The sequence below is a fragment of the Sinocyclocheilus rhinocerous genome, unplaced genomic scaffold, assembly GCF_001515625.1.
Source record: "Sinocyclocheilus rhinocerous isolate Xijiao unplaced genomic scaffold, SAMN03320098_v1.1 scaffold64, whole genome shotgun sequence".
Taxonomy (NCBI): domain Eukaryota; kingdom Metazoa; phylum Chordata; class Actinopteri; order Cypriniformes; family Cyprinidae; genus Sinocyclocheilus; species Sinocyclocheilus rhinocerous.
In genome coordinates, this window is record NW_015659929.1 from 213,122 (window position 1) to 218,362 (window position 5,241).

Consider the following 5,241-nt stretch of genomic DNA (forward strand, 5'->3'; position numbering starts at 1 on the left):
TTTTTTTTTTTTTTTTTTTAATATACTTATTCTAAAGTTTCAGATTTGTTTGCTCTCATCTCTGTCCCTGACCTGACTGAGAGATTAATCATTTTTTTCCATATTGAAGAGAAACAATTCCCATAGTGCCTTAATATACTTTAAAAATGTATACCTTAAACCTTAAAAATGAAGGAAAATGCATATTGGGACAAATTAATATTTTTCCTGTGTGTAACAAAATAAAAAGGCCAAAAAAAATAATAATAATGTTCTTAGAAATTTGGAGGAGAGAAAAAAAAAGACGAAAATTAAAAGAAAAAGATATGAAAAATGTGAGCACAGGTGAAATAATAGGTATTTTAGGACTTAAGTTATCAGGAGTTTTTTGTTTTTTGGTACACTGGTGGGCAGCTAAATTCTTTTTGTTCTCAAATAGAAATGTGAACAGAATCATGTTAAAGTATTCATAGCAATGTGCTTCAGATTGCTGTGTAAATGAATACTGAAGACTTCTGTGTTCCACCGTATGTTTTTGAGAATTTGTGTCCTTTATAAACTGGTTCGGTCTTGCTAGTTACAACAAAGGTGAGACCGAAATTGAATTTGGTTGCAGCATGTACAAAAAGATGCTTTGTCCTTTTCCCAGCAGCTCAGAGCAGTTAAACAGTCCATTTTATGAAGATTAATGAAGATCCTCCGCTCTAGTCGTTAAACCTTCCGTCATCTCTTATTAACATTGTGTCTGTGTTTAAATGGGACAGAGAGGTCATGCTTGTCCATACAAGGTTCAGCTGTTGGACGATCTGTCCTCCTGAGCTTTTTGTGGCCATTAGCAGACTTAGCACTGCCCCGTGTAACAAGACCTCCAGCTAACAGCCTAGCCAAGCCAAATGGTGTCACAGCGCTCTAAAATTATCCCTTCCTGCACCTCTCGGGATGTGCCTTGAATGAACAGCATGTGGGGTGGAATTTCTAGTGGGGCAACTGTCTTTCTGACTAGCGTCACTGTAGATGAGGGGTAAAAGCTGGTGTGTCACAAAGCCTTTTCTGGTAATTGAGGTCTGGGAGGGTTACCGTAGCTGAAGGATATACCCGTGCTCGTTTAAATGGACATAAAAGCATGTCAGTGTGGATTCCTTTCCAGTTTTGGATCGAATCGATGTTGCTGCTCTTGGTCTTTATTGGGCTTCGATGTCTCCTGTCTTGGTCCTTTGTCAGTGAATTTGATGTTATTGCTTCAAGGCACATTGCAATTGTCAGTTGCTTTTTGTACGTTAGACAGTATTAAATTGTAAATGTCTATTCTTGTCCCGTCTTCTCCTGACCCCCGTCATGCCCACGTGTAGTTCCTCTTTCGGCATTCGTCCATTCAGAGAAGGGTAGTACTCTGCTAGCTGCTCTTATGTAATGGCCGACAGCTGCCCCCTGCCCCTCAGGTTTCCTCTTGGCCTCGCTCACACGCTACAGCTCCTGCTGCTTCAGCTTGTACAAGCACATGCGCCAGATAACCATGAGAGCCACGTTCCTTCTCTTATCTGTGCTCACAGACTTCTAGGGTAAAGAGAGAAGGGTCACATGGCCTCCCATTCAGTGGGTTACACCCCAACGCGCATTGAGCTGGAATGGATTTTTACTCGTACATTTTTTGTATTTTGGCCCCACACTTTTTTTTTTTCAGTATTTTTGGGACATGCAGACTGTGGACCAGCAATGTTTGAACCAGCAACACAGCACACATGTGCCTTTTTTCGTGATGACCCATTTGGAATTTGAAGACCTTGTAGCTCATCCTCTCTGGTTTCAGAATAATTTGGTGCCGTTAAATTTGACATTTAAGTCTCATGTCACACCTTGCTTTTCTAATTGTAGTTGTCTAGTCATTCCAGTTGTTCTGAGTCATTGTCACGTCTTTTCAACATCACCCACCTAACCAAAGCAAGTACTGTGCACTACACCGCATTCTCAAAACCTGAAAAAGGCCAAATTGTTTAAGAACCCAAGTCAATGAATGCACTTTACAGGCCTTGTACTCCAAAGCTAGTCATCATCACAAGCTATAAGGTGCCCCCTTTTTTTTTATATGGGGGCATCTCAGGGACATGATAAAGGGCTACCGTGTGTCTTGAGGGTAAACTCTTGTTCAGCCAACTTCCCGAAAAGTGAAACTGTTTGAAAAGTATTGTATTACTAAGGAATTTAAAATATATAAAATGTTCACTCATCAGGAGCAAGTACTCTTGTTGCAGAACTGGTTTTCTTTTTCTTTTCTTTTTTGTGTGTAAAATTATAGTTTGTATGATCTGTAGTGGTTGGCCAACAGAATCTCATCTTAATCTGTCCCTTTTTTTTTTTGATTGTGTGTGTGTGAAAATGAAAAGAAACATGCTTTTTATCTTGTCCAGATGCGCTTCACATAGATGAGGCTTGGCTCGTTTTCTTTTTTTAGTCTGTGTAAAGTATGTTTCTTGAAAGGGGAGTGTTAAAATGGGAAAACATGCTTTTGTGTTTTTGAATTCATGTTCTGTCAGATGCGCTTCACATAGATGAGGCTTGGCTCGTTTCCTTTTTGAAGTCTGTGTAAAGTATGTTTCTTGAAAGGGGAGTGTTAAAATGGGAAAACATGCTTTTGTGTTTTTGAATTCATGTTCTGTTCTTTTTATTTTCTTTGTCCCCTCTGTCAGCTGTAATTCCATATTCCCCAGTGTTACCCTTTATTCAACAGACAAAGGTGTTGGAGCTTTTGTAACGCAGCTCTGAATGCATCTGTAACTGTGTGTGCAGGGGAGGTCCATTAGATTTGGACATGCTTGTCTAAAGCGCAAGTCTTAATGAAGATTGAGCCCTTTTGCAATGTTGCAAGAAGAGTTGTGGATTTCAGCAGATTTGGTTTGTTTTCTGTGATTATTTGTTTTGTTTGTCCGTGAGGATGCTAATGATTGTGAGTTTAAAAAAAAAAGTGAAAAATGGAAGTCGCACTTATTTTGAAATAGTTATGTCGACTCTCTGATGTCGGCGTGGTGATTTATGATGTAGATTCATTGTGCCGTTTTGTTTCTCAGCACTTTTACCTCACTATAGTTTTCCTTTGGATGAAATTGAGAACAAGGAAAATGTGTATCAAGGGGAAAAATAAAGTATTGAAAGCCCATTCTTTTTCCATGTTCTTTTCTTTGAAATTAAAAATCCAGTAGATATTTTCAATTGCTATTTGAGATGGAGGAACACTTTATTCCAGTGTTTCTCGTAATGGTGGAGACTGATAGTTTAAGTGTTTGAATGATCCGGGTTCACTGAGGTGTTTATTCCCAAGGGTTCTCTGGCCCCTGTGGTGTTCGTCTCTGCTGCATTGCTCCACTGCCCTTAAAAGCACAAGTATGAATCAGCAGTCTCTGCCGCAGGCTCGAGCTGCTCTCTGTGGCTGATATAGATAGTCCTGATCTATATCCATCACATGGGCTAAAAATTCAAATCTTTTAATTAGCCTTTACTTGTACGTGTATGTGATTTTTTTTTTTTTTGTATTATTATTTTTTTTATATGTATATGTATATATGTGTGTATATGTGCTAAATGACAATTAAAAATGTTAAAAGCCTCTTTATGTACCATTTATCCTGACATTGTATTACGGTTAACAAGAAGCTGGTCATATAATGTAGCACGAGATCTGAGCTTTAAAACCTCTATCTAGCTGTGAAGGGACATTCCCTGAATGGTTTCTGCTTACAGATGGTGTTAAGGATCAGCATACTATTAAATGCATCAAACTTCCTTGTTAGTGTTCATTATTATATTTAATTAGGACTTGACATTTAAATTAAAATGATCTATTTAATAAATGTGCCTTTTAATATGTATTCTTTAATTTTTATAAGGTGGTTAGTTTAAAAAGTCTGAAAATTAAAAATGTATGTGTATATACTTAGTATTTTTATTGTTGTTGTTATTATTAGTACTTGGGTTATTTATTTTAAGCTTGGTTGTGATGCCTGGTAGAAAAAAACTGGCAAGTGGAATTCGGTTCATTACATTTCCATGGTTGCACTTAATTGTGCGCATTAACAAAATGTTGTGGGAGGAATTGTTTTTAAAGTTCACTTGGTAACATCTGGAACTCTCCCATATTCCATGCACTCAAATGAAGGGTAAAGACATGCATGTGTGTGTGTGGCTGATAATCGAAGGCCCAGGACAGTTAGTAGTGTGTTCACTTCACACAAGTCCCGGTGCTCAGTCACTGGAGGCCACTGCGAGAACAATAATGAGTGAAAATGGCTGGCAAACAATTACTGATTTCTGGAACAGTGCTGATAGAAACATGTAGAGGGAAACAATGAAAGCACAGCACAGCACAATCTTTATCTAGAGAATCCCCTCTCTCCATTCTCTTCAGTACTATCATTTATAAGAAACATATGGCTGAGAGAAAGTTCCCTGTTTGAAATGAGGGCCATTTGACTGCGCAGAGAACAGCATTTTTGTTTTGTATAAAACATGCCAGGTTTCTGTGCACACAGAGGTTATGCTGAGGAGAGCATGTGTTTCTTCACAATATTTATGCCTCTTGTCAGATCAACTTTTAATTAGTCTTAAATTTTATTTCAGTGAACCCTTACAATACTATAACAAATGAACACCGAGACTTTATTCCCACAAAACTATCAATCAAGCTGCTGTGTTCGGAGTTGTTTTCATGTTTCTGTGATTTTGAGGCAAATAGGAGATAGCAATTCTGTAATTAGTATGTGGAACGAAGAAAATGTCAGTTTCCCAGGTTATAAGTCTTATGTAGTTAATATATAATGTATGTAATGGTCACCGCTACTGGATCAGGAGCAGTTAAAAGAAAAGATAAACACATTTGTTTGACGTCCTTTATGTGATGATATGTTGAGCAGTACACACAGAGAATATTCCCATGGCGTTCTTTGTAAAGCTGTAGAGGTTCCACGGGGGTTCAGCGTGATGCTCATGTTGTGCTACATAAGCAGAAGGTGCAAGTGGCAAACTTATCAGTCCTCTGAGAAATCAAGCAGCTTAAGCAAACTGTCTGTCCTGGCCAGGAAATGGGCAGGCTGCTCAAACACTAACAGCCTGCATCAACATCTTTCAAGAGGTGCCATTTATAGGAGCTCAAGGTCCTGAGAAACAGGTGAGAGATGAAGGAAAGGATGCCAGATGTTCTTGTGGCTGAAACAGAGAGAATGAGAGATGTAGGGTGGGGTAAGGGGGAGTAAACTCTACCGAAGCTGGGTATTT

The 5,241-nt window shown here is 38.6% G+C and overlaps 2 long non-coding RNA genes across 2 annotated transcripts; one reads left to right on the forward strand and one right to left on the reverse strand.

Moving 5' to 3' along the window:
• The first annotated feature begins 2,328 nt into the window (after positions 1–2,328).
• LOC107724491 (uncharacterized) lies at positions 2,329–2,928 on the forward strand. The gene is made up of 2 exons (XR_001638027.1): positions 2,329–2,413; positions 2,526–2,928. It is a non-coding gene; the product is annotated as an uncharacterized LOC107724491 (long non-coding RNA).
• Positions 2,342–2,598, reverse strand: LOC107724490 (uncharacterized). The gene is made up of 2 exons (XR_001638026.1): positions 2,522–2,598; positions 2,342–2,410 (listed from the first exon to the last, which is right to left on the reverse strand). It is a non-coding gene; the product is annotated as an uncharacterized LOC107724490 (long non-coding RNA).
• Positions 2,929–5,241: the final 2,313 nt, after the last annotated feature.